Source organism: Cupressus sempervirens, chromosome 2, assembly GCF_028749045.1.
Source record: "Cupressus sempervirens isolate cs-2001-9-10 chromosome 2, ASM2874904v1, whole genome shotgun sequence".
NCBI lineage: Eukaryota > Viridiplantae > Streptophyta > Pinopsida > Cupressales > Cupressaceae > Cupressus > Cupressus sempervirens.
In genome coordinates this window covers 554,735,925-554,762,411 of record NC_143119.1, presented here as the reverse complement: position 1 = coordinate 554,762,411, position 26,487 = coordinate 554,735,925, and the positions used below count along the sequence as shown (strand labels likewise).

The 26,487-nt window shown below is 48.2% G+C and overlaps 1 non-coding gene and 1 pseudogene across 1 annotated transcript; both read left to right on the top strand.

Moving 5' to 3' along the window:
* The first annotated feature begins 20,887 nt into the window (after nt 1–20,887).
* Nucleotides 20,888–22,698, top strand: LOC149573668 (18S ribosomal RNA). Its single transcript, XR_016360676.1, has one exon. It is a non-coding gene; the product is annotated as an 18S ribosomal RNA (ribosomal RNA).
* A 698-nt stretch (nt 22,699–23,396) lies between these two features.
* LOC149573667 (25S ribosomal RNA) lies at nt 23,397–25,985 on the top strand (annotated as a pseudogene).
* The last annotated feature ends 502 nt before the right edge of the window (nt 25,986–26,487 follow it).

Genomic DNA, 26,487 nt, shown 5'->3' with positions numbered 1-26,487 from the left:
AATTGCGTCGAGCCTTAACTGCCTCCAATTTTTTTGCACGACTCATGTCATCGTGCTCGACATGATTCTAAGTGCGCCGAGTCATGTGCATGATCCAAAGGCGGTCAACTCTTTTTTTGGGTTAATGCCCAAAGTTTTCAACCCAAATTGTGTCGGCAACCCTGACTCGTATCGCCTCGAGCCTTAACCGCCTCCATTTTTTTGCAGGACTCATGTCACTGTGCTCGACTTGGTGCCTCGAGTCATGTACATGATCCAAAATTGGTTAACTTCTTCCTTCTTTGGTTAACACCCAAAGATTTCAACCCGAATTGTGTCAGCAACCCCGACTCAAATTGCCTCGAGCCTTAATCGCCTGCAATATTTTCGAACCTCTCATGTCACCGTGCTTGACTTGATTCTATGCGCCCAAAGTCATGTACGTGATCCAAAAGTGATTAACTCTTTTTTTGGCTAACGGCCAAAGTTTTCGAATCAACTCAGCTACCCCGACTCGAATTACCTCGAGCCTTAACCGCCTCCATTTTTTTTTTTTCGCTCGACTCATATAACCGCACTCGCCTTGATTCTGAGTGGCCCGAGTCACTTACGTGATCCAAAACTGGGTAACTTTTTCCTTTTTCTTTTTTTTTTCAAGTCCCAAAGTTTTGAACTCGGATAGAGTCGGATGCCCCGACTCGAGTCGTCTCCAAATTTTTCGCACGACTCATGTCACCGTGCTCGACTTGATTCTAAGTGCCCCGAGCCGTGTACGTGATCCAAAAGCGGTTAACTTTTTCTTTTTGGTTAACGCCCAAAGTTTTCAACCCAACCTGCCTTGGCAACCTCGACTCGAAGTGCCTCGAGCCTTAATGGTCTCCAATGTTTTTGCATGACTCATGCCACCGTCGACTTTTCGCTCGAATCATGTCACCCAGGGCACCTCGATGCTACGTGACCCGAGCCCTATGCGCGATCCAAAACCGGGTAACATTTTTTTTTGAACTCCCAAAATTTCATTCTTTTTTGCCTTATGGTGAACTGAAACTTGTGCGTGATCCAAAATCGAGTAACTTGTTTTTTTTTTTTTTTTTGTAATGCCCAAAATTTAGCGCTTTTCGCTGTATAGGGCCTCTCATGATTTTTTTTTTTTTTTTAACCCCTTGTCGACACACTCTGGTGACCCAGTCAGGTCGCCCGAGGCTGGGGCAACGGAGTCGGGTGACCAGGTAAGCCCACCGAGTACTCTCACCAAGTCAACTCTTTAAGTTTGTTCATCAAGTCACCTGGCTAGGTGGGCCCACCAAGTCACCAAGTACTCTCACCAAGTCGACTCTCTAAGTTCGTTCATCAAGTCACCCTGCCAGGTCGGCCCACCAAGTCGAATCTTTAAGTTCGTTCATCAAGTCACCCCACCAAGTACTCTAACCAAGTCGATTCTTCAAGTGCGTTCATCAAGTCACCCGACCAAGTACTCTCACCAAGTCGACTCTTTAACTATGTTCATCAAGTCACCCCACCAAGTACTCTCACCAATTCGACTCTTTAAGTCTGTTCATCAAGTCACCACACCAAGTACTCTCACCAAGTCAACTCTTTAGGACCGTTCATCAAGTCACCTTGCCAAGTTGACCCTTGAAGTTTGTTCATCAAGTCACCCCACCAAGTTGACTCTTTAAGTCAATTCACGAAGTCACCCAACCAAGTCGGCCCACCAAGTACTCTCACCAAGTCGACTCTCTAAGTTTGTTCATCAGGTCACCCCACCGAGTACTCTCGCCAAGTCAACTCTTTACGTCCGTTCATCGAGTCACCCCGCAAAGTCGACCCTTTAAGTTCGTTCATCAAGTCACCCCACCAAGTCGACTCTTTAAGTCCTTTCATCAAGTCACCCCACCAAGCCGACTCTTCAAGTTCGTTCATCAAGTCACCAGAACAACTACTCTCACCAAGTTGACTCTATAAGTTCGTTCATCAATTCACCCCACCGGGTCGGCCCACCAAGTCGACTCTTTAAGTCTGTTCATCAGTTCACCCCACCAAGTACTCTCACCAAGTTAACTCCTTAGGTCCGTTCATCAAGTCACCCCGCCAAGTCGACCCTTTAAGTCCGTTCATCAAGTCACCCCACCAAGTACTCTCACCAAGTTGACTCTTTAAGTCCTTTCATCAAGTCACCCCACCAAGTCGACTCCTCAAGTCCGTTCATCAAGTCACTAGAACAAGTACTCTAACCAAGTTGACTCTTTGAGTCCGTCCATAAAGTCACCCCACCAGGTCGGCCCACCAAGTCGACTCTTTAAGTCTGTTCATCAGTTCACCCCGCCAAGTACTCTCACCAATTCGACTCTTTGAGTCTATTCATCAAGTCGCCCCACCAAGTACTCCAACCAAGTTGATTCTTCAAGTGCATTCATCAAGTCACCCCACCAAGTACTCTCACCAAGTTGACTCTTTAAGTCCTTTCATCAAGTCACCCCACCAGGTCGACTGTTTAAGTCCGTTCATTAAGTCACTAGAACAAGTACTCTCACCAAGTTGACTCTTTATGTCCCTTCATCAAGTCACCCCACCAGGTACTCCCACCAAGTCGACTCTTTAAGTCCATTCATCAGTTCACCCCACCAAGTACTCTCACAAAGTGGACTCTTTGAGTCTGCTCATCAAATTGAGCCACCAAGTAATCTCACCAAGTCGACTCTTTGAGTTTGTTCATCAGGTCACCCCACAAAGTGCTCTCACTGAGTCAACTCTTTGGATCCGTTCACCAAGTCACCCCGCCAAGTCAACCCTTTAAGTTCGTTCATCAAGTCACCCCACCAAGTACTCTCACCAAGTCAACTCTTTAAGTCCTTTCATCAAGTGACCCCACCAAGTCGACTCTTTAAGTTCGTTCATCAAGTCACCAGAACAAGTACCAGTTCGGCCAACAAAGTACTCCCACCAAGTCAACTCTTTATGTCCATTCATCAAGTCACCCCACCAGTTTGGCCAACCAAGTACTCCCACCAAGTCAATTCTTTAAGTCCGTTCATCAATTCACCCTGCCAAGTACTCTCACCAAGTGGACCCTTTAAGTTTTCTCATCAAGTCGAGCCACCAAGTACTCTCAGCAAGTCGAATCTTTAAGTTCGTTCATCAAGTCACCCCACCAAGTACTCTAACCAAGTCGATTCTTCAAGTGCGCTCATCAAGTCACCCCACCAAGTACTCTCACCAAGTTGACTCTTTAAGTCTTTTCATCAAGTCACACCGCCAAGTACTCTCACCAAGTCAACTCTTTAGGTCCGTCCATAGAGTCACCCCACCAAGTCGACCCTTCAAGTGCGTTCATCAAGTCACCCCACCAAGTCGACTCTTTAAGTTCATTCATCAAGTCACCCAGCCAGGTCAGCCCACAAATTACTCTCACCAAGTCGACTCTTTAAGTTCGTTCATCAAGTCACCTCGCTAGGTCGGCCCACAAAGTGGACTCTTTAAGTTCATTCATGAAGTCACTTTGCCAAGTAGGCCTGCAAGGTCGACTCTTTAAGTTCGTTCATCAAGTCACCCCGCCAGGTCACCCCACCAAGTACTCTCACCAAGTCGACTCTTTAAGTTGGCTCATCAAGTCACCCCGCCAGGTCGGCCCACCAAGTACTCTCACCAGGTCAACTCTTTAGGTTTGTTCATCAAGTCACCCCACCAAGTACTCTCACAAATTCGACTCTCTAAGTTCGTTCCTCAAGTCACTCCGCCAGGTCGGCCCACCAAGTACTCTCACCAAGTCGACCCTTTAAGTTCGGTCATCAAGTCACCCCACCAGGTCGGCCCATCAAGTACTCTCACAAAGTTGACTCTTTAGGTTCATTCATCAATTCACCCTACCAGCTCGGCCCACCAAGTTCTCTCACCAAGTTGACTATTTAAGTTCGTTCATCAAGTCACCCCACCAGTTTGACCCACCAAGCACTCTCACAAAGTCGACTCTCTAAGTTCGTTCATCGAGTCACCCTGCCAGGTCAGCCCACCAAGTACTCTCACCAAGTCATCCCACTAGTTTGACCCACCGAGTCGACTCTTTATGTTCATTCATCAAGTCACCCGGCCAAGTCAGCCCACCAAGTCGACTCTTTAAGTTCGTTCATCAAGTCACATGACCAGGGAAGCCCACCGAGTACTCTCACCAAGTCTACTATTTAAGTTAGTTCATCAAGTCAGCTTACCAGGTCGGCCCACCAAGTACTCTCACCAAGTTGACTCTTTAAGTTTGTTCATCAAGTCACCCTGCCAGGTTGGCCCACCAAGTCGACTCTTTAAGTTCGTAAAATGGGTACCCGAGCCATTCTACTTGAGTCATAATTCTCAAATCGGGCAGCTTCCGATATAAAATGGTCGTCGAGCCATTCTAGTCGATCTCCAAAAATTGATCAATTTACCCCCCTGACTGATGCAATCAAATCACCTAACCAATGCCAATCTTTGTCTCCGTTGATAACCTCATGAAAAATGGGGTCGTGGATGGCTATTCGGTCACATTTTTCATTGAATTGGGTTTTAAGGTACTTGTGCACTGAATGTACATTTTTGATGTAGAGTAAGGCTTGCACTAATGGCCTATATAAGGGAGGTAGTGTGCTTGAAAAATGGTGGGCGAGCCGATCTGGGCGAGCCATGTTGGCTGACCCGATCTGGTTGAGCCGTTCTAGCCGAGCCATGCTGGCCGAGCTGATCTGGGCGAGCCATGCTGGCCGAGCTGATTTGGGCGAGCCATGCTGGCTGAGCTGATCTGGCTAAGCTCCAAAAACGGTGTCGTGGATGGCTGTTTGGTCACATTTTTCATTGAATTGGGTTTTAAGGTACTTGTGCACTGAATGTACATTTCTGATGTAGAGTAAGGCTTGCACTAATAGCTTATATAGGGGAGGTAGTGTGCTTGAAAAATGGTGGGCGAGCCAGCCTGGTCGAGCCTATCTGGGCAAGCCATGCTGGCCGAGCCGATCTGTGCGAGCCGTTCTGGCCGAGCCATGCTGGCCGAGTTGATCTGGGCGAGCCATGCTGGCCGAGCCGATCTGGTTGAGCTCCAAAAATGGTGTTGTGGATGGCTGTTTGGTCACATTTTTCATTGAATTGGGTTTTAAGGTACTTGTGCACTAAATGTACATTTCTGATGTAGAGTAAGGCTTGCACTAATAGCTTATATAGGGGAGGTAGTGTGCTTGAAAAATGGTGGGCGAGCTAGCCTGGCCGAGCCGATCTGGGCGAGCCACGCTGGCCGACCCGATCTGGGTGAGTTGTTCTAGTCGAGCCATGCTAGCCGAGCTGAGCTGGGCGAGCCATTCTGGCCGACCTGATCTGGGTGAGCCATTCTGGCTGAGCCGATCTGGGTGAGCCATGCTGGCTGACCCGATCTAGCCGAGCTCAAAAAATGGTGTCGTGGATGGCTGTTTGGTCACATTTTTCATTGAATTGGATTTTTAAGGGAGTTGTCCATGCTATCGCAGATTTCTAATGCAGAGCGAGCCTCGCACTAATAGCTTATATAGGAGAGGTTGTTGCCGCGAGCCTCTTCCATGCCCCTTTCATTGATTCAACATTGGTGTCTAGGCGGATCGGATTGTTGGGTTTTCAAACGGTGTATGCTAATGTTGAATCAATGAAAGGGGCATGGAAGAGGTTCGCGGCAACAACCTCTCCTATATAAGCTATTAGTGCGAGGCTCGCTCTGTATTAGAAATCTGCGATAGCATGAAAAGGTGAGGTAGCGGTTGCCGATCCATGGCGTGTCTTTTTGGTGATTTTAAAACCTGATCTAAATGTGAACCCTTGTCTAGCACTCTGGCGTTGCTTGGTATAATGGTAATTTGCTATTATGGGTGCTCGGCACTCTAGAAATTTGTCATGGTGTACTTATCGTGGCTACATGGGAGCTTTACTATCAAAAGCTCTCGGTGAAAAATGGTGGCCAAGCCATGCTGGCCGACCCGATCTGGGCGATCCATGCTGGCTGATCCGATCTGGCTTAGCCATTTTCGTCGACCCAATCTGGCTCTTCTTTCTCACTCCATCGGTACAAATTCGGGAGTTGTTCGACAGTGGTTGTCATTCCAATGTGTCATTGCGGTGATCTGGAGAGCGATGCTAAGGGCGAGAGCTTGCGTCTAGCATTTGGGGATGTTTGTGCAAGCAAGCAGTGGAGCTTCTCTTATCAAAACCTCTCCGTGGCCTTTGAATATAGACCCAGTGCCGACGATATCGATGGATACAGGCCTTGGATTCTAAATTTGTTCAGCTAACATTGGTTTTTGTGAGAGAAGGGTATGAAAGCACTTCCCGATTGCTACGCGGGAGCTCCCTAAGATCGCCTCTGTGCCAACTTGATCGGCACAACATTGGGAATGGTTCGATAGCAGTTGTCATTCCAATGTGTCATCAGGATGTCTTGGAATGCGGCCTTTCAAGGGCGAGCTCGCATCTAGCACTTGGATTGTGTGTCGTCACAAGTGAATGGGGAGATCTCTCTATGAACGGCAGCATAGCGATTGCAAGAGAAAATTGACTTAGTAGTCGAAGCATTGGCCTCGGGCCATTGTGATGACCTTGCTATTAATCTATAATTGCAACCTATGTTTGCGCAGTAGCAGAGTTTGCATGTAAGATTGGCGTTTGTTCTTGACAGTTCCAAGTACTCTCACCAAGTCACCAAGTCACCATGCTGGCCGAGCCAATCTGGGCGAGCCATGCTGGCCGAGCCGTTCTAGGCGAGCTCCAAAAATGGCGTCGTGGATGGCTATTTGGTCACATTTTTCATTGAATTGGATTTTTAAGGGAGTTGTCTGTGCTATCGCAGATTTCTAATGTAGAGCAAGCCTCGCACTAATAGCTTATATAGGAGAGGTTGTTGCCACGAGCCTCTCCCATGCCCCTTTCATTGATTCAACATTGGTGTCTAGGCGGATCAGATTGTTGGGTTTTCAAATGGTGTATGCTGATGTTGAATCAATGAAAAGGGCATGAAGCGATCTCGGTGCTTTTCCTCGGCTCTCCTTTAGATCATGTTTTCTGATGACTCAATTTTGGGAAAGGTGAGGCAGCGGTTGCTGATCCATGGCGTGTCTTTTTGGTGATTTTAAAACTTGATCTAAACGTGAACCCTTGTCTAGCACTCCGGCATCGCTTGGTATAATGGCAATTCGCTATGGGTGCTCGGTGCTCTAGCAATTTGTCATGGTGTACTTATCGCGGCTACATGGGAGCTTTAATATTGAAAGCTCTCGGCGAAAAATGGAGGCCGAGCCATGCTGGCCGACCCGATCTGTCTTAGCCGCTTTCGTCGACCCAATCTAGCTCTTCTTTCTCGCTCCATCAGCACAAATTTGGGAGTTGTTCGACAGTGGTTGTCGTTCCAATGTGTCATTGCGATGATCTGGAGAGCGATGCTAAGGGCGAGAGCTTGCATCTAGCATTTGGGGATGTTTGTGCAAGCGAGCAGTGGAGCTTCTCTTATCAGAACCTCTCCATGGCCTTTGAGTATAGACACAGTGCCGACGATATCGATGGATACGAGCCTTGGATTCTAAATTTGTTCAGCTAGCATTGGTTTTTGTGAGAGAAGGGTACGGAAGCACTTCCCAATTGCTACGCGGGAGCTCCCTAAGATCTCCTCTGTGCCAACTCAATCGGCACAACATTGAGAATGGTTCGACAGTGGTTGTCATTCCAATGTGTCATCAGGATGTCTTGGAACGCAGCCTTTCAAGGGCGAGCTCGCGTCTAGCACTTGGATTGTGCATCATCACAAGTGAATGGGGAGATCTCTCTATGAACGGCGGCATGCTGATTGCAAGAGAAAATTGACTTAGTAGTCGGAGCATTGGCCTCGGGCCATTGTGACGGCCTTGCAATTTCTCTATAATTGCAACCTATGTTTGCGCAGTAGTAGAGTTTGCATGTAAGATTGGCCTTTGTTCTTGACAGTTCCAGGTACTCTCACCAAGTCACCAAGTCACCATGCTGGCCGAGCCGTTCTGGGCGAGCTCCAAAAACGGTGTCCTGGATGGCTGTTTGGTCACATTTTTCATTGAATTGGATTTTTAAGCGAGTTGTCCATGCTATCACAGATTTCTAATGCAGAGCAAGCCTCACACTAATAGCTTATATAGGAGAGGTTGTTGCCGTGAGCCTCTCCCATGCCCCTTTCATTGATTCAACATTGGTGTCTAGGCGGATCGGATTGTTGGGTTTTCAAATGGTGTATGCTGATGTTGAATCAATGAAAGGGGCATGAAGTGATCTTAGTGCTTTTCCTCAGCTCTCCTTTAGATCATGTTTTCTGATGACTCAATTTTGGAAAAGGTGAGGCAGTGGTTGCCTATCCATGGCGTGTCTTTATGGTGATTTTGAAACATGATCTAAACGTGAGCCCTTGTCTAGCACTCCGGCGTTGCTTGGTATAATGGCAATTTGCTATGGGTGCTCAGCGCTCTAGCAATTTGTCATGGTGTACTTATCGTGGCTACATGGGATCTTTAATATCGAAAGCTCTCGGTGAAAAATGATGGCCGAGCCATGCTGGCCGACCCGATCTGGCTTAGCCATTTTCATCGACCCAATCTAGCTCTTGTTTCTCTCACTCCATCATCACAAATTTGGGAGTTGTTCGACAATAGTTGTCATTCCAATGTGTCATTGCGGTGATCTGGAGAGCGATGCTAAGGGTGAGAGCTTACGTCTAGCATTTGGGGATGTTTGTGCAAGCGAGCAGTAGAGCTTCTCTTATCGGAACCTCTCCGTGGCCTTTGAATATAGACCCAGTGTCGATGATATCGACCCAATAGAATCGGTGCTGGTGTTCGAGAAAGACACGTTATTCAGAATTGGAATATTAGCACCAACATCATTTCTATTGGGAGGGCCATGAAGCCATCCCGATTTTTCTATGCGAGGGCTCTCTCCCCAGAGTCGTTCTCTTTGCAACAACTTCTTTGGCAAAAAAATTTTGGAATGGTTCGGCAGCAGTTGTCGTTCAAATGGTACCATTGTGGTGGTTGCCTGGGTCGCGATCTGAAGGGCGAGCCATCGTCTAGCAGTTGGGCTGCGCATCACGGGTGACAAGGGAGCCTTTGTAATCGGAAGCTCCCCATGACCATTCGATGAGAAGAGCCATTGCTTGTGTGAGCAAGGATGAATGCAGCCTCAAATTCCAAACGAAATCAATGACATCGGATCTATATATAAGAGAAGAATGAAGCAGCAGCCCATTTGCTATGCATGGCTCCCCAAAGTTGCTCGTCTTTCTCACTCCATCGGCACAAATTCGGGGGTTGTTCGACAGTGGTTGTCATTCCAATGTGTCATTGCAGCGATCTAGAGAGCGATGCTAAGGGCGAGAGCTTGTGTCTAGCATTTGGGATGTTTGTGCGAGCGAGCAGGGGAGCTTCTCTTATCAGAACCTCTCTCTGGGCTTTGAATATATAGACCCAGTGCCGACGATATCGATGGATACGAGCCTTGGATTCTAAATTTGTTCATAGCTAACATATTGGTTTTTGTGAGAGATGGGTACAAAAGCACATCCCGATTGCTACACGGGAGCTCCCTAAGGTCGCCTCTGTGCCAACTTGATCGGCACAACATTGGGAATGTTTCGACAGCGGTTGTTGTTCCAATGTGTCATCGGGGGATGTCTCGGGCCACTGTGATGGCCTTGCAATTTCTCTTTAATTGCAACCTATGTTTGCACAGTAGCAGAGTTTGCAAGTAAGATGGGCCTTGTTCTTGAGAGTTCCAGGAGATGACCTCCGGAACTTTTGGATTGGGCCCCTTCAAGGTGAAATTCATCCAGTTGATCGGATGAGCTCGATGACCATTTCAGTCCGTTGGCTCCATGAATTCACATCTCCTAACCAATGACAATCTTTTGTTCCTTAGACAACCTCATAAAAAATTGGGTCGTGGATGGCTGTTTGGTCAAAATTTTCAATGATTTGGATTATTAAGGTAGATGTCGGTGTGTTCGCTAATTTCTAATGCAGAGTGAGCCTCGCACTAATAGCTTATATAGGAGAGGTTGTTGCCGTGAGCCTCTCCCGTGCCCCTCTCATTGATTCAACGCCGGTGTCAAGGCGGATGGAAATGTCAGATTTTGAAACGATGGACGCCGACGTTGAATCAATTGGAGGGGCATGAAGCCCACCCTCGAGGTGCTATTCCTTGACTCTCCTTTAGATCATGTTTTCTTGTCACTCAGCTGGCACAATTTTGGAAAAAGGTTTGGCAGTGGTTTCCAGCCCTCACCGCGTCTACTTGGTGATTTTAAAACTTGATCTAAAATGGGAGCCCTCATCTAGCACCTCAGTCCGGTGTTGCTTGGGTATTGCATGAATTTTTTCTATCGGCATGAATCCCCCAATGAATGGCTATGCTTGGACCCTATCTTAGATCACCTTCTTCGATCACTCGACCGACACAATTACGGAAGAGACTTGGCAGCGGTTGCCATTCTATAGCATGTCTGTTCTGCAATTTCGAAGGTGATCTTAATGGCGAGCCCTTGTCTCTAGCCATGAGGTGGGAAGCTTGGCGCTCTAGCAAATATTTTTTGCATGCCTATCGCGGCTACAATGGGAGGCTTTGATAACAAATGCTCTCGGCAACCCTCCCCAAATGAATTTGTGGCCTTTGAATATATAGACCCAGTGCCGACGATATTGATGGATATGAAAGCACATCCCAATTGCTACGCGAGAGCTCTCTAAGGTCGCCTCTATGCCAACTCGATCGGCACAACATTGGGAATTGTTCGACAGCGGTTGTCATTCCAATGTGTCATCGGGGGATGTCTTGGAAAGTGGTCTTTCTTTCAGGGGCGAGCTCGCATCTAGCACTTGGATTGTGCGTCGCATCACAAGTGAATGGGGAGATCTCTCTGTGAACGGCAGCATGGTGATTGCAAGAGAAAATTGACTTAGTCAGAGCATTGGCCTCAGGCCATTGTGAGGGCCTCGCAATTTCTCTTTAATTGCTACCTATGTTTGCGCAGTAGCAGAGTTTGCATGTAAGAAGGGCCTTGTTCTCAAGAGTTCCAGGAGATGACCTCCTGAACATTTTGATTGGGCCCCCTTCAAGGTGAAATTCATCTAGTTGATTAGATGAGCTCGATGACCATTTCAGTCCCTTGGCTCCATGAACTCGCATCTCCTAACCGATGACAATCTTTTGCTGCTCTGCCAAACTTATAAAAAATTGGGTCGTGAATGGCTCTTTGGTTAGTATTTTAAAGGATTTGGATTTTTAAGGCAGTTTTCGGTGTGTTTGCTAATTTCTAGTGCAGAGTGAGCCTCGCACTAATAGCTTATATAGGAGAGGTGGTTGCCGTGAGCCTCTCCCGTGCCCCTCTCATTGATTGAACACCGGTGTTAAGGCAGATGGATATGTCAATTTTTGAAATGGTGGACGCCGACGTTGAATCAATTAGAGGGGCATAAAGCCCACCCTCGATGTGCTATTCCTTGACTCTCCTTTAGATCATGTTTTCTTGTCACTCAGCTGGCGCAATTTTGAAAAAAGGTTTGGCAGCGGTTGCCAGCCCTCACCGCGTCTACTTGGTGATTTTAAGACTTGATCTAAAATGGGAGCCCTCGTCTAGCACCTCCGTCTGGTGTTGCTTGGGTATTGCATAAATTTTTGCCATCGGCACAAATCCCCCAATGAATGCATATGCTTGGACCCTCTCTTAGATCACCTTCTTTGATCACTAATCTGACGCAATTACGAAAGAGACTTGGCAGCGGTTGCCATTCTACACCGCATCTGTTCTGCAATTGCGAAGTTGATCTAATGGCGAGCCATTGTCTATAGCCATGAGGTGGGTGCTTGGTGCTCTAGCAAAAAAAAATTTGCGTGCCTATCGCGGCTACAATGGGAGAGGTGGTTTCCGCGAGCCTCTCCCGTGCCCCCTCATTGATTCAACACCACTGTCAGGGTGGATGGATATGTCAGATTTTGAAACGGTGGACACCGACGTTGAATCAATTAGAGGGGCATGAAGCCCACCCTTGAGGGTGCTATTCCTGGACTCTCCTTTAGATCATGTTTTCTTGTCACTCAGCTGGCGCAATTTCAGAAAAAGGTTTGGTAGTGGTTGCCAGCCCTCACCACGTCTACTTGGTGATTTTAAGACTTGATCTAAAATGGGATCCCTCGTCTAGCACCTCCGTCCGGTGTTGCTCGGGTATTGCATAAATTTTTTCTATTGGCGCGAATCCCCCAATGAATGCCCTACCCTTTGACCCTCTCTTAGATCACCTTCTTCAATCACTCGACTGACGCAATTATGAAAGAGACTTGGCAACGCTTTCCATTCTACAGCGTGTCTGTTCTGCGATTTCGAAGTTGATCTAATGGCAAGCCCTTGTCTAGCCATGACGTGGGTGCTTGGGGCTCTAGCAATTTTTTGCGTGCCTATCGCAGCAAGAATGGGAGAGGTGGTTGCCGCAAGCCTCTCCCGTGCCCCCCTTATTGATTCAACATCGGTGTCAGGGTGGATGGATATGTCGAATTATGAAACGGTGGACACCGACATTGAATCAATTAGAGGGGCATGAGGCCCACCCTCGAGGTGCTATTCCTGGACTCTCCTTTAGATCTTGTTTTGTTGTCACTCAGCTAGCACAATTTTGGAAAAAGGTTTGGCAGTGGTTGCCAGCCCTCACCGTGTCTATCTGGTGATTTTAAAACCTGATCTAAAATGGGAGCCCTCGTCTAGCACCTTCGTTCGGTGTTGCTCAGGTATTGCATAAATTTTTTCTATCAGTGCGAATCCCCCAACGAATCCCTAGCCTTGGACTCTCTCTTAGATCACCTTCTTTGATCACTCGACCAACACAATTACGAAAGAGCCTTGGCAGTAGTTGCCATTCCACAATGCGTCTGTTCAACGATTTCGAAGTTGATCTAATCATGAGCCCTTGTCTAGCCGTGCGGTGGGGTGCTTGGGGCTCTAGAAATTTTTTGTGTGCCTATCGCGGCTACAATGGGAGCTTTGATAACAAAAGCTCTCGGCGACCCTCCCCCAATAGAATCAGTGCTAGTGTTCGTGAAAGACACGTTATTCAGATTTGGAATACTGGCACCATCATTGTTTCTATTGGGAGGGTCATGAAGCCATCCTGATTTTGATATGCGAGGGCTCTCTCCCCAGAGTGGTTCTCTACGCAACAACTTCTTTGGCACAAAATTTTCAGAATGGTTCGGCAGCGGTTGTCGTTCTAATGGTGCCATTGTGGTGGTTGCCTAGGCAGCGATCTGAAGGGCAAGCCGTCATCTAGCAGTTGGGCTGCGCATCACGAGTGACAAGGGAGCCTATGTTATCAGAAGCTCCCCGTGGCCATTCAATTAAAAGAGCCATTTCTTGTGTGAGCAAGGATGAATGCAGCCTCAGATTCCAAATGAAATCAACGACGTTAGATCTATATAAGAGCAAAATGAAGCAGCAGCAACCCATTTGCTATGCGCGGCTCCCCAAAGTTGCTCTTCTTTCTCACTCCATTGCCACAATTTTGGGAGTTGTTCAGCAATGGTTGTCGTTCCAATGTGTCATTGCAGTGATCTGGACAGTGATGCTCTAAGGGCGGGAGCTTGTGTCTAGAATTTGGGATGTTTGTGTGAGCAAGCAGGGGAGCTTCTCTTATCGGAACCTCTCTGTGGCCTTTGTATATAGTACTAGTGGCGACGATATCGATGGATGCGAGCCCTTGGATTCCAAATTTGTTCACAGCTAACATTGGTTTTTGTGAGAGATGGGCATGAAAGCACATCCTGATTGCTACGTGGGAGCTCCCTAAGGTCACCTCTATGCCAACTCGATCAGCACAACATTGGGAATGGTTCGACATCGGTTGTCATTCGAATGTGTCATCGGGGGATGTCTTGGAAAGTGGTCTTTCTTTCAAGGGCGAGCTCGCATCTAGCACTTGGATTGTGCATCGCGTCAAAAGTGAATGGGGAGATCTCTCTATGAATGGAAACATGGTGATTGCAAGAGAAAATTGACTTAGTCGGAGCATTGGCCTTGGGCCATTGTGACGGCCTCACAATTTCTCTTTAATTCCAACCTATGTTTGCATAGTAGTAGAGATTTCATGTAAGATGGGCCCTTTTCTCAAGAGTTCCAAGAGATGACCTCTGGAACTTTTGGATTGGGCCCCCTTCAAGGTGAAATTCATCCAGTTGATCGGATGAGCTCGATGACCATTTCAGTCCCTTGGCTCCATGAACTCGCATCTCCTAACCGATGACAATCTTTTGCTCCTCTGCCGACCTCATAAAAAATTGGGTCATGAATGGCTGTTTGGTCAGAATTTTCAAGGATTTGGATTTTTAAGGCAGTTGTCGATGTGTTCGTGAATTTCTAATGGAGAGAAAGCCTCGCACTAATAGCTTATATAGGAGAGGTGGTTGCCGCGAGCCTCTCCCATGCCCCTCTCATTGATTCAACGTCAGTGTCAAGGCAGATGAATATGTTAGATTTTGAAACGATGGACGCCGATGTTGAATCAATTAGAGGGGCATGAAGCCCACCCTCAATGTGCTATTCCTCCACTCTCCTTTAGATCATGTTTTCTTGTCACTTAGCTGGCGCAATTTCGGAAAAAGGTTTGGCAGCGGTTGCCAGCCCTCACCACGTCTACTCAATGATTTTAAAACTCGATCTAAAACGGGAGCCCTCGTCTAGCACCTCTGTCTGGTGTTACTTGGGTATTTCATAAATTTATGCCATTGGTGCGAATCCCCCAATGAATGCCTATGCTTGGACCCTCTCTTAGATCACCTTCTTCGAACACTCGACCGACGCAACTACAGAAGAGACTTGGCAGCGATTGCCATTCTACACTGTGTCTGTTCTGCGATTTCAAAGTTGATCTAATGGCGAGCCATTGTGTATATCCATGAGGTGGGTGCTTGGCACTCTAGCAAAAATTTTTGCATGCCTATCATGGCTACAATGGGAGAGGTGGTTGCCGCGAGCCTCTCCCGTGCCCCCCTCATTGATTCAATGCCGCTGTTAGGGTGGATGGATATGTCAGATTTTGAAACGGTGGACGCCGATGTTGAATCAATTAGAGGGGCATGAAGCCCACCCTCGAGGGTGCTATTCTTGGACTCTCCTTTAGATCATGTTTTCTTGTCACTCAACTGGCGCAATTTTAGAAAAAGGTTTGGCAGCGGTTGCCAGCCCTCACTGCATCTACTTGGTGATTTTAAAACTTGATATAAAAAGGGAGCCCTCATCTAGCACCTCCGTCCAGTGTTGCTCACGTATTACATAAATTTATTCCATCGGCGCGAATCCCCCAACGAAGGCCTATGCTTGGACCCTCTCTTATATCACCTTCTTCAATCACTCGACTGACGCAATTACAGAGGAGACTTGGCAGCGGTTGCCATTCTACACTGCGTCTGTTCTACGATTTTGAAGTTGATCCTAATGGCGAGCCCTTGTCTATAGCCATGAGGTGGGTGCTTGGCACTCTAGAAAAATTTTTTGTGTGCCTATCATGGCTACAATGGGAGAGGTGGTTGTCATGAGCCTCTCCCGTGCCCCCCTCATTGATTCAATGCCACTGTCAGGGTGGATAGATATGTCAAATTTTGAAACGGTGGACGCCGACGTTGAATCAATTAGACGGGCATGAAGCCCACCCTCGAGGGTGCTATTCCTGGACTCTCCTTTAGATCATGTTTTCTTGTCACTCAGCTGGCGTAATTTCGGAAAAAGGTTTGGCAACAGTTGCCAGCCCTCACCGCGTCTACTTGGTGATTTTAAAGCTCGATCTAAAACGGGAGCCCTCGTCTCGCACCTCCATCCGGTGTTGCTCGGGTATTGCATAAATTTATGCCATTGGCGCGAATCCCCCAATGAATGCCTAAGGCTTGGACCCTCTCTTAGATCACCTTCTTCGATCACTCGACCGATGCAATTACGGAAGAGACTTGGCAGCGGTTGCCATTCTACATCGCGTCTGTTCTACGATTTCGAAGTTGATCTAATGGCGAGCCCTTGTCTCTAGCCATGAGGTGGGTGCTTGGCACTGTAGCAAAATTTTTTGCATGCCCTATCACGGCTACAATGGGAGAGGTGGTTGCCGCGAGCCTCTCCTGTGCCCCCCTCATTGATTCAACGCCGCTGTCAGAGTGGATGGATATGTCAGATTTTGAAATGGTGGACACCGACGTTGAATCAATTAGAGGGGCATGAAGCCCACCCTCATGGGTGCTATACCTGGACTCTCCTTTAGATCATGTTTTCTTGTCACTCAGCTGGCACAATTTCAAAAAAAGGTTTGGCAGCGGTTTCCAGCCCTCACCGCGTCTACTTGGTGATTTTAAAACTTGATCTAAAATAGGAGCCCTCGTCTAGCACCTCTGTCTAGTGTTGCTTGGGTATTGCACAAAGTTATGCCATCGGCGCAAATCCCTCAACGAATTCCTATGCTTGGACCCTCTCTTAGATCACCTTATTCGATCACTCGATCGACGCAATTATGGAAGAGACTTGGCAGCGGTTGCCATTCTACATGGCGTCTGTTCTACGATTTCGAAGTTGATCTAATGGCGAGCCCTTGTGTATAGCCATGAGGTGGGTGCTTGGCTCTCTAGAAATTTTTTTTTCATGCCTATCATGGCTACAATGCGAGAGGTGGTTGCCATGAGCCTCTCCCGTGCCCCCCTCATTGATTCAACACCGCTATCAGGGTGGATGGATATGTCAGATTTTGAAACGGTGGACGTCGACGTTGAACCAATTAGAGGGGCATGAAGCCCACCCTCGTGGGTGCTACACCTGGACTCTCCTTTAGATCATGTTTTCTTGTAACTCAGCTGGTGCAATTTCGGAAAAAGGTTTGGCAGCGGTTGCCAGCCCTCATCGCGTCTACGTGGTGATTTTAAAACTTGATCTAAAATAGGAGCCCTCATCTAGCACCTCCGTCCGGTGTTGCTCGGATGTTGCATAAATTTATGCGATCGGCGCGAATCCCCAATGAATGCCTATGCATGGACCCTCTCTTAGATCACCTTCTTCGATCACGCGACCGACACAATTACGGAAGAGACTTGGCAGCGGTTCCCATTCTACATTGCATCTGTTCTACAATTTTGAAGGTGGTCTAATGGCGAGCCCTTGTCTATAGCCATGAGGGTGGTTGCTTTGGTGCTCTAGCAAGATTTTTTGCATGCCTATCATGGCTACAATTGGAGAGGTGGTTTCCACAAGCCTCTCCCGTGCCCCCCTCATTGATTCAATATCGCTGTCAGGGCAGATGGATATGTCAGATTTTGAGATGCTGGACGCCGACGTTGAATCAATTAGAGGGGCATGAAGCCCACCCTCAAGGGTGCTATTCCTGGACTCTCCTTTAGATCATGTTTTCTTGTCACTCAGCTTGCTCAATTTTGGAAAAGGGTTTGGCAGCGGTTGCCAGCCCTCACCGCGTCTTCCTGGTGATTTTAAAACTTGATCTAAAATTGGAGCCCTCCTCTAGCACCTCCATTCGGTGTTGCTCGGGTATTGCATAAATTTATGCCATCAGCACGAATCCCCCAACGAATGCCTACGCTTGGACCCTCTCCTAGATCACCTTCTTTGATCATTCGACTGACACAATTATGGAAGAGACTTGGCAGCGGTTGCCATTCTACAGCGTGTCTATTCTATGATTTCAAAGTTGATCTAATGGCGAGCCGTTGTCTCTAGCCATGAGGTGGCTGCTTGGTGCTCTAGAAATTTTTTTTGCATGCCTATCATGGCTACAATGGGAGGCTTTGATAACAAAAGCTCTCGGTCACCCTACCCAATAGAATCGGTGCTGGTGTTTGAGAAAGACACGTTATTCGGATTTTGAATATTGGCACCAGCATCGTTTCTATTGGAAGGGCCGTGAAGCCATCCCGATTTTGCTATGCGAGTGCTCTCTCCCCAGAGTTGTTCTCTTCGCAACAACTTCTTTGGCGCAAAATTTTTAGAATGGTTTGGCAGCGGTTGTCATTCCAATGGTGCCGTTGTGGTGGTTACCTAGGTAGTGATCTGAAGGGCGAGCCGTTGTCTAGCAGTTGGGCTGCGCATCACGAGTGACAAGGGAGCCTTTCTTATCGGAAGCTCCCCGTGGCCATTCGATCAGAAGAGCCATTGCTCATGTGGGCAAGGATGAATGTACCCTGGATTCCAAATGAAATCAGCGACATCGGATCTATATATAAGAGTGGAATGAAGGAGCAACCCGTTTGCTATGCGCCTCTCCCCAAAGCTGCTCTTCTCTCTCACTCCATCGCAACAATTTTGGGAGTTATTCGACAGTGGTTGTCATTCCAATGTGTCATTGCGGTGATCTGGAGAGTGATGCTAAGGGCGGGAGCTTGTGTTTAGAATTTGGGATGTTTGTGCGAGCAAGCAGGGGGGGCTTCCCTTCTTAGAACCTCTCTGTGGCCTTTGTATATAGACCCAGTGCCCCGATGATATTGATGGATGCGAGGCCTTGGATTCCAAATTTGTTCACATCTAACATTGGTCTTTGTGAGAGATGGGTACAAAAGCACATCTTGATTGCTACGGGGGAGCTCCCCAAGGTCGCCTCTGTGCCAACTCGACCGACACAACATTTGGAATGGTTCGACAGTGGTTTTTGTTCCAATGTGTCATCAAGGGATGCCTTAGAAAGTGGCCCTTTCAAGGGCGAGCTTGCATCTAGCACTTGGATTGTGCGTCGCATCACAAGTGAATGGGGAGATCTCTCTGTGAATGGCGGCATGGTGATTGCAAGAGAAAATTGACTTAGTCGGAGCATTGGCCTCGGGCCATTATGACGGCCTTGCAATTTCTCTTTAATTGCAACCTGTGTTTGCGCAGTAGCAGAGTTTGTATGTAAGATGGGCCTTGTTCTTGAGAGTTCCAGGAGGTGACCTCCGAAACTTTTTGATTGGGCCCCTTCAATGTGAAATTCATCCAGTTGATCAGATGAATCTTGATGTGCTTGTATCTATTCCGAGACGGTAATGATGGTCATTAATCTGTGGCGGTGAGTATATCCCATTTGGTAATCGCAATGGCGGAGCTGGTGGGAAGTACTTGTCACTTATTTTTGTTGGATATACCCTATATGTAGGTGTCTGCATGACTTGCAACACACTGCACATTTGGTGTTCAATTCTAAGATGCGCTTGTTGCTGAGTGTGCATGGACTTGTATCTTTTACCCAAGGGCTCCGTCTCATTGGCACGTTCTATCATTGCATTTTAATCCTTCTCGAAAAGCAAGAAGGAAAGAGATGGTTGCATGAGTGCATTGCTCGACGTCCCTAATTTCATCAAGGGTCCACTCTCCACCCTAAGTTTTTGCCGATTGGTAGAGCCTTGGGATTGAGAGGGGGGCCGGCGAAAGGTTTGGTTGGCGCATAATTTATTTGCTAGTGCATTCTCGGTGCGTGCTCGCCTCTTCACTGTCTCATCCTACAGAAGTGCATGGCACTGTCGTGACAGCCTTTGTGGTCCAGGCTAGTAGAAGCGTAGAGTATTACCGATAATTTTTGTTTGGATGCAGAAACTCTCCATGCCCTGTCCTGCGCTGTGCGATCCGATCGGCAGTAGCTCATGGGTTCTACGGGAGATACTCTTCTTGAGCTCCCCCCTAAAGAGAGCATTCAGTGTTTGCATTGTGTGGACAAAAAGCCCAAGGCATTTCATCTCTCTTCTGATGCAAAATTCTGGGAGGGCTTGTCGAAGTATGGCCATTTGTACGGGGTGCACCAAAAAGTGTGTAGGGGGCATATGCCTGGGAAATGGATGTCTCTGAGTGTCGTTACTCGGTCGCGTGCGTGGTGTACATCTTTGCATTATGACTCTGCTGCGAGCATTTGTGATTCGAGCATTTTGGGGGAACAGGTTTCGTACGAGATGTTCTTCTCAGGCTCCTACGAACCAGAGTGCTCGTCTTTGCAATGCTCCGACAAGTGCAGGCCCAACATGTCTGTCTAGGGGAAGAAATTGCACGAATGCTTTTTGCCGAGATGTGGGTGCTCGTGGGTCGTTCCCCTCACGGTGTAGTTCTTCCGTATGTGCATGTGCATGAGATTGAAGCTTGTCTGACAATGCTAGTGTGAGTGTTCACCAGTAGGAACTTTTCTGTACCTGCGCTGGTAGATCACGTGTCACGGGGAACGGTTAGCGAGGCTGTGCTAGGAAAGGAGAAATTTGCCAGAGGTTAGACATGTCCGTGTATGTGGGCGGGCTCTCATCACCTATAAATGTGCGGAGGGGGTGTTATACACAATGCACTTGAGCAGCCTTATAATTGAGGTGGTCGCGTGCACAGTGATGCCCCTGCCAATCACATAACCAGCCATGTTTTCGACTCGCACGGCCCTTCACCCTTCAGAACGGCGATCTCCGTTGGCACTTCAGCAACCAGCTCTTCGTCGTGGGAAAACATTTGTTGTGATCGAGAAGGATTTTGTCTGTGCGGGTGCACCTCAACAGGCATGTAGGAGGCATATGCCTGGGAAATGGATGTCTTTGAGTGGCCTTACAATTGAGGTGGCTATGTGCGCGGTGCATCTCGTACAGACTCGAGGCTTCTTTCTGAGTAGTGGCGACAGCGAGTTTGAGGGTAAAGGGTTCCGTATGGGATGTTCTTCCCAGGTGCTTGTGAATTGAGGCTCCCTATTTGGCCCTCTCCGGTTGACGATGGGACACTTTCCTCTTGTGTGAAATCTTTGAGCGTTGCGAGTCTTGCATGTGCTGTGAACATCATTCTTTTTGCTTGTGCGGCGGATTATGTTTGGATGCATGATGGAGCAAATGCAAATTTTGGTTTCCCATCGCGACTGGCATCCCTTGGCTATAGCAGGCCTTGGGGGTCCCCCTCATTGTTAGAAGCTACCTGGTCAATCCTGGCAGTAGTCATATGCTTGTCTCAAAGATTAAGCCATGCATGTCTAAGTATGAACTATTTCAGACTGTGAAACTGCAGATGGCTCATTAAATTAGTTATAGTTTCTTTGATGGTACTTTGCTCCTCAGATAATCGTAGTAATTCTAGAGCTAATATGTGCACCAAATCTTGACTTTTGAAAGGGATGCATTTATTAGATAAAAGGCCGGCGCGGGCTCGCTCACTATTCCGGTGATTCATGATAACTCGATGGATCGCACGGCCTTTGTGCTGGCAACGCTTCATTCAAATTTCTACCCTATCAACTTTCGATTGTAGGATAGAGGCCTACCATGATGGTGACAGGTGACAGAGAATAAGGGTTCGATTCAAGAGAGGGAGCCTGAGAAATGGCTACCACATCCAAGGAAGGCAGCAGGCACGCAAATTACCCAATCTTGACACGGGGAGGTAGTGACAATAAATAACAATACTGGGCTCATCGAGTCTGGTAATTGGAATGAGTACAATCTAAATCCCTTAACGAGGATCCATTGGAGGGCAAGTCTGGTGCTAGCAGCCACGGTAATTCTAGCTCCAATAGCATATATTTAAGTTGTTGCAGTTAAAAAGCTCGTAGTTGGACCTTGGGTCGTCATGGTCAGTCTGCCTTTTGGGTGTGCAATGGCCCTCATGTCCCTTCTGCCGATGGTGTGTTCCTGGCCTTAATTGGCTGGGTCGTGGTTCTGATGCCGTTACTTTGAAAAAATTAGAGTGCTTAAAGCAAGCCTATGCTCTGAATACATTAGCATGGAATAATGCGATAGGAGTCTGGTCCTATTCCATTGGCCTTCGGGACCGGAGTAATGATTAATAGGGACTATCGAGGGCATTCGTATTTCATTGTCAGAGGTGAAATTCTTGGATTTATGGAAGATGAACCACTGTGAAAGCATTTGCTAAGGATGTTTTCATTAATCAAGAAAAAAAGTTGGGGGCTCGAAGACGATCAGATACCATCCTAGTCTCAACCATAAACGATGCTAAACAGGGATCGGCGGATGTTGCTCTAAGGACTCCGCCAGCACCTTCTGAGAAATCAGAGTGTTTGGGTTCCAGGGGGAGTATGGTCGCAAGGCTGAAACTTAAAGGAATTGAGAGAAGGGCACCACCAGGAGTGGAGCCTACGGCTTAATTTGACTCAACACGGGGAAACTTACCAGGTCTAGACATAGTAAGGATTGACAGATTGAGAGCTCTTTCTTGATTCTATGGGTGGTGGTGTATGGCCATTCTTAGTTGGTGGAGCGATTTGTCTGGTTAATTCCATTAACGAATGAGACCTTAGCCTGCTAACTAGCTACGCGGAGGTTCCCCTTCGCGGCCAGCTTCTTAGAGGGACTATGGCCTCCTAGGCCATGGAAGTTTGAGGCAATAATAGGTCTGTGATGCCCTTAGATGTTTTGGGCTGCACGCGCGCTACACCTATGCAACCAACGAGTTTCTCTCCCTTGCCCAAAAGGTTTGGGAAATCTTGCCAAATTGCATCGTGATGGGGATAGACCATTGCAATTATTGATCTTCAACGAGGAATTCCTAGTAAGCGCGAGTCATCAGCTCACATTGACTACGTCCCTACCCTTTGTACACACTGCTCATCGCTCCTATCGATTGAATGATCTGGTGAAGTGTTCGGATCGCGGCGACGATGATGGTTCCTGTCGGCGACGTCATGAGAAGTTCACTAAACCTTATCATTTAGAGGAAGGAGAAGTCGTAACAAGGTTACCGTAGGTGAACTTGTGGTAGGATCATTGTTGGTTCGAGACCCTAAATCGTGTAGGGGATGGAGCTGGCCTCCTCCCCGCCCCCGAAATCTTGGTGACATGCGGACACTCGGCCCTGCAGCGATGTGCTAGATGGCCAAGCTACGGGTCCAGCACCATCGAGGTCAAGGGTCACATTGAATGCCTGTGATCAAAAGCTTGGATTCCCCGCGGGGTGAAGAAGAGACTCAGATGCCATCTGGATTAGGATCAGTGCCTTCGAACAACGTCCGCGTTAGAGTGAGAGGTCTCTGCTTGGTTGCAGTTTAGAGGGGGTCCGGGCCTCGTCCCCTGCTGTTGAGATTTCATGGTCTGATGGCATGCGCGACGCTGTGCCAGGGATCCATCATTTCGATAGCGGCAAGTCAGGACTGCTGCAACCCCCCGTTGCCTTGCCCAAGTTTGTTGACTCGTCGCTTGGAGCATTCTGTGTTTAGGATGGGTGCACTCGCATGATTTGTAGGGCAGGGGCCCCATCTGCTTACATGGCTCTCCCATGCGTCGCCTCCCACCTTTGCGAGGTGATGGGGTGGGGACACACCACAACATTCCTCGTCACACCCATTGGGTGCTTGGGGTTCGGGATGTGTCAACCACCCAACACACGGGTGCATTGTGCACCTTAGAAATCCAAAGAACAAAGCGTGAGCCAGCGCCTTGCATGCTTGGGTCACCGAAAGACAAAATTTTGCCCTCCCCAGAGAGGAGCGGAGATGGCCGTCTGCATCTGCAAGTGCCCAGCATGAAAATCAATGGCTACGCCTGTCAAATTGTAGTCTATAGAAGCATCCTCAGTGACGGACTTGGCCCAAGTCCCCTGGAAGGGGGCGCCAGAGAGGGTGAGAGCCCCGTCGGGCCCGGACCCTGTCACACCACGAGCCGCTGTTGGCAAGTCGGGTTGTTTGGGAATGCAGCCCTAATCGGGTGGTAAATTCCGTCCAAGGCTAAATACGGGCAAGAGACTGATAGCAAAAAAGTACCGTGAGGGAAAGATGAAAAGGACTTTGAAAAGAGAGTTAAAGAGTGCTTGAAATTGCCGAGAGGGAAGCGGATGGAGGCCAATGATGTGCCCCGGTCGTATGCGGAATGGTGTGAGCCAATCTGCCGCTCAGTTTAGGGGATGTGCTAGCGCGGGCTGTCGTGGCGGCACAAGCGTGACCTTCTTGGTCGCACAAATACTTCTGTTGCGGCGGTCGAGGAGCGAAGCATGCGCCTTTACGGCAGGCTCTCAGGCACCTGTGCGCTCGTGGCGCTGGCCAGCGGGCTTTCCATCCGACTTGTCTTGAAACACGAACCAAGGAGTCTAACATGTGTGCGAGTTGGCAGGTTGGGAAAACCTACGAGGCGCATGGAAGCTGACTAGCGAGATCCCCTCTCAGGGGGTGCACCACCAACCGACCCTGATCTTCTATGAAGGGTTCGAGTACGAGCACACCTGTTGGGACCCGAAAGATGGTGAACTATGCCTAAGCAGGGCAAAGCTAGAGGAAACTCTGGTGGAGGCCCGCAATGATACTGACGTGCAAATCATTCATCTAACTTGGGTATAGGGGTGAAAGACTAATCGAACCGTCTAGTAGCTGGTTTCCTCCGAAGTTTCCCTCAAGATAGCTGGAGCTCACGTGCGAGTTTTATCGGGTAAAGAAAACGATTAGAGGCATCAGGGGCATAATGCCCTCGACCTATTCTCAAACTTTAAATAGGTAAGTCGGCGCGGCTGCTCTGTTGAGTTGCGCCATGGAATTGCGAGCTCCAAGTGGGCCATTTTTGGTAAACATAATTGGCGATGCGGGATGAACCAAAAGCCGAGTTATGGTGCCAAATTGCGCACTAACCCAGATCCCAAAAAAGGGTGTTGGTTGATTAAGACAGTAGGACGGTGGTCATGGAAGTCGAAATCTGCTAAGGAGTGTGTAAAAACTCACCTGCTGAATCAACTAGCCCCAAAAATGGATGGCGTTGAAGCACGCAACCTATACTCGGCCGTCGGGGCAAGTGCCAGGCTTCGATGAGTAGGAGGACGTGAGGGTTGTTGCGAAACCTTGGGCGTGAGCCTAGGTGGACTGGCTCCTGGTGCAGATCTTGGTGGTAGTAGCAAATATTCAAATGAGAACTTTGAAGACTGAAGTGGGGAAAGGTTCCATGTGAACAGCACTTGAACATGGGTTAGTCGATCCTAAGAGATGGGGAAACCTTGTTTCAAGGGTGCACTTTGCGCGATCATTGAAAGGGAATCGGGTTAATATTCTCGAACCGGGACGTGGCGGCAGACGGTAATGTTAGGAAATCTGGAGACGTCGACAGGGGCCCCGAGAAGAGTTATCTTTTCTTTTTAACAGTCTACCCACCCTGAAATCGGTTCAACTAGAGATAGGGTCCAGTGGCTGGAAGAGCACCGCATGTCCCGTGGTGTCCGGTGTGCCTTCGGTGACCCTTGAAAATCTAGAGGACCGAGTACCGTTCATGCCTAGTCATACTCATAACCACATCAGGTCTCCAAGGTGAATAGCCTCTGGTCAATAGAATAATGTAGGTAAGGGAAGTTGGCAAAATGGATCCATAACATCGGGAAAAGTATTGGCTCTGAGGACTGGGCCTAGGGGTCTACGCCTCGAACTCGTGGGCTATTGGCGACGTGGCCTATCGATCCTTTAGACTTTCAGAATTTGAAGCCAGAGGTGTCAGAAAAGTTACCACAGGGATAACTGGCTTGTGGCAGCCAAGTGTTCATAGTGACATTGCTTTTTGATCCTTTGATGTCGGCTCTTCCTATCATTGTGAAGTAGAATTCACCAAGTGTTGGATTGTTCACCCACCAATAGGGAACGTGAGCTGGGTTTAGACCGTCGTGAGATAGGTTAGTTTTACCCTACTGATGATCCGTGCCGCGATAGTAATTCAACTTAGTATGAGAGGAACCGTTGATTCACACATTTGGTCATCGCGCTTGGTTGAAAAGCCAGTGGCGTGAAGCTACCGTGTGTTAGATTATGATTGAACGCCTCTAAGTCAGAATCCACGCTAGATGCGGCGCATATCTCTCTCCAGCTGCATCGCGACTCGTAGTAGGGGTGCTCTTGCACTCACAGGGGCCCGTGTCATTGGCCATCTTTGATCGGTGCACTAGCCCGTTGGAGCAACCTTGGATATTAATTTCAAGCGGTTGGTGAGAAGAATCTTTTGTAGACGACTTAAATAAGCGACGGGGTATTGTAAGTGGCAGAGTGGCCTTGCTGCCATGATCCACTGAGATTCAGCCCTCTGTCGCCTCGATTTGTAAAACCTTTTTTGACTCTGAGGTGGGTGGGGTTTTTAATTTGCATGAGGGCGAGAAAATCTCCCAAGTGCCAAATTCTGGGTGGGGGTGGGGTTTGCAAGGTTTTTTCTTGCGAGCTCGTAACAATCTCTCAGGTCCCAAATTCCCGGCGGGTGGGGTTTGCAATTTGTGCGAGTGCGGGAAGATCTGCCAAGTGCCAAATTTCGGGCGGGTGGGGTTTGCAATTTTTTGCGAGGGCGGGAAAACTCTCCCAGGTGCCAAATTTTGAGTGGGTGGGGTTTTGTGAAAATTTCCGCGAGGGCGAAGAAATCTCCCAAGTGCCGAATTCTCAGCAGGTGGGGTTTTTGCAATTTCTGTTGGGGCGGAAAAATCTCCCAAGTGCCACATTCCGAGTGGGTGGGGTTTTGTGAAAATTTCTGTGAGGGAAAGAAAATCTCCCACGTGCCACATTCTGGGTGGATGGGGTTTTGTGAAAATTCCCGCGAGGGCGTAAAAATCTCCCA